The sequence below is a fragment of the Adiantum capillus-veneris genome, chromosome 6 (assembly GCF_014529385.1).
Source record: "Adiantum capillus-veneris isolate H3 chromosome 6, ASM1452938v2, whole genome shotgun sequence".
NCBI classification, from domain to species: domain Eukaryota; kingdom Viridiplantae; phylum Streptophyta; class Polypodiopsida; order Polypodiales; family Pteridaceae; genus Adiantum; species Adiantum capillus-veneris.
This window is the reverse complement of record NC_140936.1, coordinates 31058650-31070399: the sequence shown is the minus strand read 5'-3', so window position 1 is coordinate 31070399 and position 11750 is coordinate 31058650.

Genomic DNA, 11750 nt, shown 5'->3' with positions numbered 1-11750 from the left:
ACTAATTCACTTGCTTCCCAAAAATTTTGCGGTGTTCCCTAATATCCAATTAATTAGTGCCTTGGATAGCAATCCTCGCTGCTTGCACCCTCCCTTACCTCCACCCTCGCAATTGCCGCACCATAGGGGAGCACACCAACCATGCCATTGCCACACACTGGGTACATTGCAGCTCTCGTAGCTCAGGGCAACACACAGCTGCAATGGCAAGGACACACAGCTGCATCTCACCATACCACCAGACGATCGCCTGCAAAAAGATCTCGCTCCCTGTCTCTTCAAAGCACATGGAACCTCTCTCTCTTTGAAGCACATGCACCTCTCTCTCTCCTTATCTCTCCTCCCCTTGGCGTCCGCCCCTTTTTCCTTCTGAAACCCACCGAAACATCAATATAGATTCTCATAAATGAAGTAGCTCAAGAAAATTTAAATTGGCACGCCTACTCAAGGTTGGTGTATATTTCTGATGTTCTTAATACTATCTATTCACAATTGTGAGGTTTGCCAAAAAAAATAAAAATAATGACAATAATAATAAAAATAAAAATTTGACACACCTACCTCCAAGGATATTGTAATCAAAAGACATTACATGGGATTATTAGTTAGTGCATTGTTAAGACTAGAAACTTCCTATGACAAAACTTCTGTCTGTACTACTTTATTATGGAGCTTAAACTTTTGTCGAGTACTATTACCACGCGTCGCTTTTTCCTTGCCCCTCGAACGTGCAGCTGCATGCAGCTTGTTGCCACCTTGGTCGCCTAATCAGACGAACAACGCGTGGCTCGGTGCAACCAATTGACTCACGGAATCTATGTGTGTGTGTGTGTGTGTGGAAGACTACCGTATGAGAGAGAGAGAGAGAGAGAGAGAGAGAGAGAGAGAGAGCATTGTACATGCTTAGGTGTGTGTGTGTGTGTGTGACAAACTGTCGTATTCCACACACACACACACACACACACACAAAGCTATCCATAGCATTGTACACGCTCTGTGTGTGTGTGTGTGTGTGGCAGACTGTCGTATTCGAGAGAGAGAGAGAGAGAGAGAGAGAGAGAGAGAGAGAGAGAGAGAGAGATTTCAGTAGACTGGATTGATGTCCAACCATTCGAACTAATGCTTGCCAAGGTAATTCATGTGTTTTATGTTTGCCAAGGTGCTTCATGTGTGTGTGTGTGTGTGTGTGTGTGTGTGTGTGAGAGAGAGAGAGAGAGAGAGAGAGCTTGCAATGGTCCTACCATCTATGCTTTATCATTTTCAAATGATTTTAATGTACTAGCGAGCGCCCCAACCCTCAAACTGCCATGCAACCCTATCAATTGATGTTAGCAACCACGAATGTGACTAATCCTTGCCAAGGTGCTTCATGTGTGTCTGTGTGTGAGACAGAGAGAGAACGCTTGCAGTGGTCCCGATGCTTGCCAAGATGCTATGTGTGTGTATGTGTGTGGGTGTGTGTGGGTGTGTGTGTGTGTGTGAGAGAGAGAGAGAGAGAGAGAGAGAGAGAGAGAGAGAACCTTGCAGTTGATTGGCGAGCGCCCCAGCTTCCAAACCTTATCACTTCATGGTAGCATGCACTATCAATTGAGTTTAGTGTAATGTTGATTGCCCATTATCAAGTTGGACCTGTATATTAATCACAAGTTCGAAGCTCTGCTTGCTGGCGACGGCCAAAAACGCAACTACTAGAAATCAACATAAGTGTGTGTCTATGCATGTGTGAAAGAGAGACTCCCTTGCACAAGCAACACTACCACTATCCATTTTTTATGCTTATTATTTACTTTTGAATTATTAGTTCAATCATTCTTTCGGCGGCCAAAAACGCAACTACTAGAAATCAACATAAGTGTGTGTCTATGCATGTGTGAAAGAGAGATTCCTTGCACAAGCAGCACTACCACTGTCCATTTTTTATGCTTATTATTTACTTTTGAATTATTAATTCAATCATTCTTTGCCAAAGAAGAAGTATACCACTGCTCATTATCAATTGACGTTATTGTACTTTTCAATGTTTAAATTACCTTTGAACACAAAAGGAAGCATAGAGTCACCCCCGTTGCTTTTGATAGAGTTTCTCTCTGTGGAGTGAAACCAATTCCAAGCAAGGGTAGCTCAATCTCACAGCGGTGGTGTGGAGCAAGAGCGAAAGCAAAAGCGGATACAAATATAATCGCATTTAGGAGTGGGCGTAGGTGCCTTTGCAAGGCAAGATTCACGAGGTAAGCACAAATTGCTCGATTTTATATTTATTGCGGTCAAAAAAACGTTGTTTGCCAGTTCCACGGTTTGATTTCAAATTTATTGCTTGAAAAATAAAGCCGCACAGGAGGTTTTCCATCGGTGTTGTGGGCCCCGACAGTGACTCCCACCTCGCAAAGCGACGCACTCACTCTGTCCCGGATGCAATTCTCGGTTGCCTCACTCAAACTCCATGTGTGTCTATGTCCACTATCTCTGAGAGAGAAGACCAAGTGTGCTTGCAAGCCCCCGCCTTCAATTCCTCCCCCTCTGTGGAATGCATGCTGAGGGGTGATTGAGCTGATTGTGAGAAGTGTGTGCCCCAATGCTGAGAGAGCGCATGAGACTATTAGCCTTGCTCTTCTCAGAAACGCGCGCGTGCTGGTTTGTTGGATGAGATAAACAATTGTCTCTGTTGTAAATGGTTTGGTTCAATCAGACGGCCCTCTAATATCTACGTACAATTGTGTGTGTGTGTGTGTGTGTGTGTGTGTGTGTGTGAGAGAGAGAGAGAGAGAGAGAGAGAGAGAGAGAGAGTTATCTACTATGTATGCTACAGTTGCTTCTCGCCATCAGCATCCCCATGGCCTGTAGAAGAGTAAGCCTAACCAAGGTAGCATTACCACTACACAACAAGGAGACTAACATAAGAAAACCTTGCCAACCTCTTTGTGCAAAATGTCCTCGGCTAAGCGCATTGGCATTAATTGGATATATGGATTGCTAGCTTCCTTGGCTGATGAATGGTCAAAGCCTATACCAACTATACTTCATGTGAGGGTGCATGCACAAGCGACTACTTTGGTAGGTTTGGTAGAAGCATCTATTGTGGAATATTATGAACACCAATCTAGTAGAAAAGCTAAGCTGTATGAAAAGCAATTTTGAGGGTGAAAACACTAGCTATGTAGAAACCAAATTCTTTGGGTGGCAGCAGTTCCTTTTCCTATAGGCTCCTATGTTGCACATATGACACTATTCATCAAGGCGTTCCACTAGCTGGATCTACCACACCCCTACACACATGGCATCAAATGAGTTAACAATCTTATCATGATGGAGGCTCCATGTTCATCACGTTCACATGAATACCATGACATTTAGTAGGCAGGAAGAGAGGAGAAAGGTTTCGAGTTGGTTTAAGGTGCCAACACTTGATGTGGAGCATTCTACTTCTTCTTGCAGCTTGCACCAGTGATGTCATCAAGACATCAGCTCTCGGTGCTCCCCACCATTTGGTTTCATGTGCGTAGACAGATAGCTCGTGTGAGATGATTCATGGTGTCGCCGGATGCATGCCGAACGCTCCATGTGTGCACTACATCTATGTCAATTGTATTCCAAAGGCTATAGAGATGGCATTTATTTTTTTACCTATGTCAAGTCTCGAAGTTGTGTTGTGCACATCACTAGAAGGGTGAATCGAGTCCTCTATTGTAAATAAGTTGTGCTAGCTTTTTCTGTCAGAAATGCAGTAACAGATTGTACATTGCAACGCCAAGTTGTTTGAATACAGTCTCCTCTCTCCGCTCTGAAAGAAGTACATGCTTTAGTAATTTGGATTTGATTTTTTTTTTGAGATTGTGTGTGTGTGTGTGTGTGTGTGTGTGTGAGAGAGAGAGAGAGAGAGAGAGAGAGAGAGAGAGAGAGAGAGAGAGAGAGAGAGAGAGAGAGAGAGAGAGAGAGAGAGAGAGAGAGATTGTGTGTGTGTGTGCGAGAGAGAGAGAGAGAGAGAGAGAGAGAGAGAGAGAGAGAGAGAGAGAGAGAGAGAGCATGCAGGTCACACCCTCAATTTTGCAACGTGTCCTTCAGTTCAACATGATGCTTGAAACACTTGCGAAGATCAGCAACTCAACGATCTTTGTTTGCTTTCATTGCAGGTGCCAACGACACTAAACTACACTGATAAACAATATGTGCCTTATATGTAGATAGAAAGCATTGATATTTTTCACCTCAAAGATGGCATTTTATGAGTAGAGGCCATGTTTTTTTAGCTGTAGCAACGCGCGGGTCACATACTAGTCTTTGTCGTTCACATTGATTGGGAGGTGCTACATAGCCCTGTGAGGTGACATAGCCCTGTTCGACACTATTTGACACGGGGTCTTAATGACCCCAAAGTGATGGGATCGACGAGCGAGGTTGAAGCACACAAATCTCGAGATGAAGGGTGAAAAGAAGTCAACAACGATGGTGGTCATGGATTCGAACCCATCACCTTAAGGTTGGGAGTCTGATGAGCTAACCATGCAGGCACGTGCAGCTCTTTAGATACCCAAGTGAATTCACATCGTGATACAACTGATCAATGTTAACCTCCCCTCATGTCCTTGTTTACTTTTCGTGTCCTTGTTTACTTTTTCTATCCTTGTTTACTTTTTTCGCATCCGACGTGTACATACACCTTTGGTTTTGTCCGCACTTCTCCATCATTGATCCCACCACCTTGGCTTCATTTAGTATCCAGTGTTAGATAGTGTTGAAGGGGTGCTACAGGGAGTTGCTTATAGGATGACCTATTGTTATCCACTCATCGATGCTTGAACCCTTGACTTTGAGAAACTATTAAAGCACCTTACTAGTCTAGTTGAGCTATCATAGATGACACTTCTTTGAACTTGAGGTTGAGGAGCAATAAGGGATTTGATGCTTATCTTGGATTCCAATGGTCTTCAGCCCGTTGTACAAAAGTCAAAATAAGGGGAGTCCATGATTTCAAGAAATGAGAACAAAAGTGTCCGTTTGAAAAGGAGAGACCTCCTAATAAGATTGTATTTGGAAGCTGGGAATAGTCTGTAGCTATTCGGCCAATTTTTTTTTCTTTTGGCATGTTAACAACTAAGACATTCCCCGGAGAAGAAGGGGGAAAAGGCCTATACTTTTTGCTGTGTCTTTCTAAAAGTGTAAAAGGGTCCCTTAATTCAAAGGCCAAATTGACTGCCTTTACATTTTGTTGGTTTTTCAAACAAACGTTGGAGTCTGAGAGCGAGGTGGACAGTCCAAGTTTTATCATTTCCTACTCTATTTAACACTCTTTTCGGCTTTCTAAAAGAAGCCTAGGAGAGGAGTTGACTTAAGCATACTTTCAATGTTTTCAGTCAGATTAGACTTACTTTAAATGTTATTTTGGTTTAAAATATTCAATAAATATTTTTATTTCATTTTTTATTTCACATCTTTGAAACTTCACCTTGCATAGTTCTAGTATATTCTATACGTACATATGTACGTGTGTGTGTGTGTGTATATATATATATATATGTATATATATATATATGAAAATCAAAACTACTAGTAGAAATTTTCAAACCTACAAGATTTTGAATTATTATCTTGTATATTTTATAGGTTTTTTTTTTCCTTATCATTGCTTGTAAAATGGCTAATTAGTCTGCTCAAGGCTAAATTGAGGCACACTTGTCTTGAACACTGGCGGCCAAGAGTCTTTCTCGCAAAGAAGCAAACCGAAAATACTGGCTAAAAATTTGAAATTGGAGGATTTTTGAACTATTTCTTACATATTTCATCGGTTTGTCTTTCCTTATATCATGGTTTGTAACCAACTAGTCTCGATTTTCAACCAACTCAAGGCTAAGCTGAGGCAATCCTTTCTCAAAACACTGATAACTCAACCTAATGATTTTATCGATTTTTTATTGTTTTAGAAAGCCACCATGATTTCACTTGTTATGTGAACAATTAAAATATTGTTTAGGTTTTGGTTTTTCAATGGGTCCTTTCCTTTCAGAATTTTTCAATGGGACATGATTTTTGGCTTTCTAAAAAAAAGCCTTAGAGGAGAGTTTACTTAGCATACTTTCATTCTTTTCAAGTAATGATTGACACTTACTTTTAATGTTATTTTCATTTTAAAATCTTAAATGGATTTTTTTATTTCACGTTTCATTTCACATCCTCAAGTGTCTCGACTTTTCTTTTATACACACTTTAATGAGTTCTTTTTATTTTAACTTTTATTTCGCAACTTCATATGCTTTGACTTTTCTTGCATTGTATCGCTTAATTTCAGTCAATGTTCGAGAAAGTCTCTTTTATTAAGCGACTGTCGGTCGAGTTTTCTCCTTGCAAAAAAACAAACTAGAAACATTAACAAAAATTTGTAGGATTTTTGAGCTATTTTGTCACATATTTCATCAGTTTTTCTTCCCTCTACCATGGTTTACAACCGGCTAGTCTCGATTTTTAGCTGACTCAAGGCTAAATCTTTGCTCGAACACTGATTCTAGTTGAACTCAATCTAATGTTGTTTTAGAAACCCATCATGACCCTTCACTTGTTTTTAGTTTAAATGTTTTAGATTGCCAACACAAACCTTCATCTTGTTTATGTAAATATTTTTTTTTATCAAACTCACAATAGTGATTAAAGATATATATTATAAAAAAAGCAAAAAAGTTACAATGACATTCATGCTCCCATCGAGCCATGGCACATTTCAACATCCACATTTCACATAGTCAGATACGTCAGTTGATGAAGGGCACCACATAGAACCAAAGTATTCTGCTGATAAGGGAGCCACCCAAAACAAAGGAAAATAGGAAGTTTAGAGCGAGTTAGTTAAGATTGTGTTTATGCCTCTCTGTGTGTGTGTGTGTGTGTGTGTGTGTGTGTGTGACTAGAGCAATTCTGGGATGGCAAATAGGAAGTGTTGGAAAACTACTGACTCTTTAGCCATCGAATTTCAACTGAATGGCTTTGAGATCTTACTAGTCTGTAGGGTGATGAAAGAGCTTGAGAAAGTGGTGATGCCAATTTGTGAATCCAACTTTAAATGAGACGCTTGGAGATGGCCCGGGAGTAGCCTCTTTTGGAAACCACATTCTAAAGGCATTTACCATGCATTAATGTACGAGCCTAATTGGTGTAGCCCCCTCAACAAATTATGGAAGAGACACTGGACGGAAAAATGGTGGGAGGGAGTCATGGAGAACATCTAGAAGCCAAGGTGGCCTCAATATATGAAGATATTTCTGTGGAAAGTGATGTGGGGTGCTCTGTCGACGACGGGCGTAAAGATACAAGAAAGAGGAATAGGGTCGATCGATGCTCGGGGTGCAGAATAGCTAGTGAAGATCTAGCCCACCTTTCCATGGGATGCCAGGCAATCAGTGGCATGGCTGGGAAAATATGCAAGTGGATTCAAAGGACAAGGCAAATTAAGTTCTTCAAGACTGATTTGTTCTTTGGTAGTAGCAGGTTGGGAAGTCTTGCTCTGTTTGTCTGCATACAAATAATCAGGTACTACTTCTTTCACCATATTTGGCAAGCAAGGAACCGCCGGGTGTTTGAGGGGGATCTGGCTGTGGCAAGCTTTTGTGAAATCATACAAGAGAGCAGAGTGACGATCCACATGATCGGAGGTAAACAAGCTTCAAAGGACTCGTCTAGAAAAAATACATATCATGATGATATCTTATAATAAGTAAAGCCTAGGAGTAGTTGTGGTTTCTCTGTCAAACAGAGAACTTGTAATCCTTTGACCCTCAAGGCTCGGTTTGAGCTCGAGGTTGGTGTATATTTTTGATGTTCTTAATATTATCCACTCACAATTGTGAATTTTGCAAAAAATAAATAAAATCACTGCATTAGTAGGATTTGGATCTCATGATGTGAAGTATTGACTCATTGAAATTCTTCTTATTACGGTAACTTATAAAAGAGTCTCTTAGGTTAAGGGCCTCATAAAGTCCATTTCATTTAATTGTTTTATTGTTTCCTATGCTTATAGAGCGACTTTTTGGCTTTCTAAAGAAAGTCTTAAAGGAGAGTTGGATTAGCCATCCTTTCAATGTTTTTATTGATGATTGAAACTTATCTTAAGTGTTATTTCAGTTTTAAGATAGTAAATGGATCTTTTTATTTCACCTTTCATTTCAAATCTTCTAATTGTTCTACTTGCTCTAGTTTCAATTTTCAATACATAGTATCTTTTCAAGATGCTTCAACATCTCGAATTAGCTTCAAAAGTACACTTAATCTTTAGGATTTGACTTCAGCACGTAGACACTAAAAAGACAAGCTTAACCACTAGGCTATTCGCCTTGGATGCCCTTAGAGCTCCCTTAAGCACTAAAAAAAAAAAATTACCCCTCCCCCCCCCCCCCCCCCCCCTCCCACCCTACCCCACCCCTCCCCCCCCCCCTTTTCTCCTTTCACTTTTTTTCCCCAGCCTTCCCTTTTTCTTTCTTTCCCCCCTCCCCCCCAAACTAATTAATTAATGGTTTGTAAAAAAATCATTTTGGCTACCTACAGGTGACATGTCTTGCCTTTTTTTTGCATTCTATTGTTTTAGAATGTTAAAAGGAAGCTTCACTTTGTATCCCATTTAACATTTAGGAAAAATTTGGGATCTAGAGAGGGCTTTTTAAGAATTGAGGACCAAAAGGTAAGAACCAATCAGTTTTAAGTCACCGTAACGGTGAAAAGTATCACTAAAAAGAGTTTAAAAATAAGAATTTTGTAACAAAAGAAGTGAAAACAAGTAGTAAACCCTTAAAACAAAGATATCACTCTTCATTGTTCTCAAAGATCAAGAAGCTTTATTCATTTAAAAAGAGTCCTTTCAAAGCATAACATTGTAATTTTGATATGTTAGAAGTCTTTACATCCATCCTACCTTGCTCAATATCAAATACATGCTGGTCGGCTCATTATTATATTGGTTGGAATCTTGTCGAGATTCCATCGGCTGCAGCATGCCCTTGCTAGTTCTCCAACCAAAAACTTAACGAGTTGGACTCGAACTCTCGCTGCTCCACACGAACTTCTCGGAGTCAATTGAACTAACAAAGCAAAGAGGTTGTATATGCTGTGCAACTTAGCGTAGCGCATTAATAAAAATATATAACCAAAGAGAGAGAGTCGGGGGATTTCAGGAGAGGGAATGGGACCTTGCATGTGCAGGCAGAGAGAGAGAGAGAGAGAGAGAGAGAGAGAGAGAGAGAGAGAGAGAGAGAGAGATTGAAATGTTATATTAACGTCTTCAAAGGCCAAAGTGACCTATGAGACCAGAAAGTTACGATGTGGTGGATCTGATACAAAGTCAGAGCAGGTCCCTGCAGGATGTAAGGACCTGCGTACACACACACACACACACACACACACACACACACACACACACACACAGAGAGAGAGAGAGAGAGAGAGAGAGAGAGAGAGAGAGAGAGAACTCCACACGTGGTCGTTGGCATGCAGCATGGGAAGAGAGACAGAGAGAGAGAGAGAGAGCGCTTCAGTCGCCCAACATGATTCTCATTAATCTTTTATTTTTTCAAATGGGTACGACATACTTGCACCCTACCTTGCTCTCCACGCGCAAGAGGAAGAAATCCCCAGAGTAGGTCCCCCTCTGAGCCACTTTTCCCGCACAATCCTCCACCCCCCATCAATTAGTGGCATAGCAGTACTTTGGTGCAGTCAACAAGCATCCGTTTAGAACATGGCGTAGATCATTGCATGTGTGCTCTACATCTGTAGCCTCCATTGAAGAGGCAAATCCTAAAGTCGGTTTGCCATTGCCGAGGAGGGTTAATCTTCACAGCCTAGAACTGTCTAGAATTGTCGTGCAACTTCTAGCGAGAACAATGTCTCGCCATAGAAATCTGCCAAGAAAGTGCATACGTCATTGCAGCATGGCAACCATCTCCTCCCCCATAGCAGCAATGACATGATGCCTCCGACTGGCATTTGTGTAGAGTTTTTGCAACTCTGGGTAAGTTTTTGAACTTTGACACGCCAAATCCTTGTATGCCACCATCCCAATTCTACAACCCTTCAAGATGTGCTATTGTAGGAAGCGAGCTCGAGAGAATCATGGCATATATGATGCTAAAAAAGGTGAGATTGCAAGACGGTAGTGGCAAACCTGCTAGCTGTTGGAGGAGAGATCCAGTTTCTACAACGTACTACAGTTGGCCACCCAAGGTTGCAAAAATCATCCCTTGCATTGTGTTGTAGCTTACATTGAGGTACTTCAGGGTCGTACAGAGGTAATTGTTGCCAATGTTGCACCAACGGTCGAGCATCCTTGACAAATTATTGTGGGACACATCCAAATGCTGCAGAGAGTGGAAGGAGAGTAGTTTTCTACGACAGTGAGCCAGAGAGCTGCATGTTGTTCATCCATAGCCGGTGTTGCAAGGATTGGGCGCTACTGATGTTGATCATGAGAAAGAGTGGAGAGTTGATGCTGAGAGCTGTCAGCCATGATGGCGTTGGTGTATCGAGATGGAGGAGGGTAAGTGAGGGGGAATGAGGGATGAAAAATTTGAAGAAATTGGAGGAGAGGGTGAGGCTATTTTGAGAGAGATCAAGTGAGATGGAAAGGGGGTGGGAGGGTTCCTCGTAGGCACTGCTTGCCAGCGATGTTGATTGAAAGCAGCTTGACCCCCTACTTATCACATGTTAAGCCACTCCACTTATCTCTGCAGGGGTCTACTATAGATGTAGAGTTGTCTACATACCAAGAATTCAACACCCCTATAGAATCACTCGTGATCTCAAACCCCCCCAACACCTCTGCCATAGCTACTAGAACGGAGCTGTTCGCTTCCTGTAATTTGTATCTACCTAACACCTTATTGAGAGTGCAATTTATCAATAATCTACCATCACTTGGCCCTGCTATACAAAGAATCCATGCCACATAAAGGACGATCCTGGTGACATCGACCGACATTTGCATCCATTCACTACAGTGCATAGCTGAGAGACTCCCTCGTCTCGCGCCTTTTTTCCCAACCCCCTTGTGTCCAGCCCTACCTCAGGCTACCTACCTAAGAGAGATGAGCACCCCAGCTGCGTAGGCAGGTGCCTCCACTTGAGAGAGAGAGAGAGAGAGAGAGGGAGAGAGGGAGAGAGAGAGAGCCATTGTGCGAGTCCGGTAGCCCTGCCTCGTCTACACATGGACCAAAGCACCACCTCGAGAATACATCCTCCCCTTTTCATGATTTACCGGCGATTCTTGTATCTCCTCCAACCAATAAAAAACTTCAAAAACTTCTTGTATCTTCTCCCCTTTTCTTGGGCACATTCAAGAATTGAGCCAACACGATTGTCGCGGCCGCAGTCTGAACCTGCACTTGTATTTTGTACGGGACACAGTTGGGCCTCATAGGGCGCAAGAAGTGGCGTGCAAGTAGGATGATGACCTCAAGCAGGACGCAGAAGATGGGAGCAAGTAGTGTGCAAAATGCAGAAGGCAAGGAAGCCGTGTTTTTTTAAAATCCAACGACGTGTGTCGATGTGCAATGACCTATTGGAGCTCAAGTGGTTACGACTTAGTATTTGAGCTGCCATAGGGGACGAGTTTGAATCTGTCCCTACAATTTTTAAAGGGGAAGCTATGGATGAAAGGGTGGGAGCAGTGAGATTCAATATAGGAATCACTGAAGAAATGAATATAATAATGAAGCTGCGAGGTATGTGCCCACGATTGTAGAAAAATTAAAAAAAGCCAGAATCTTTCGAAGATACCA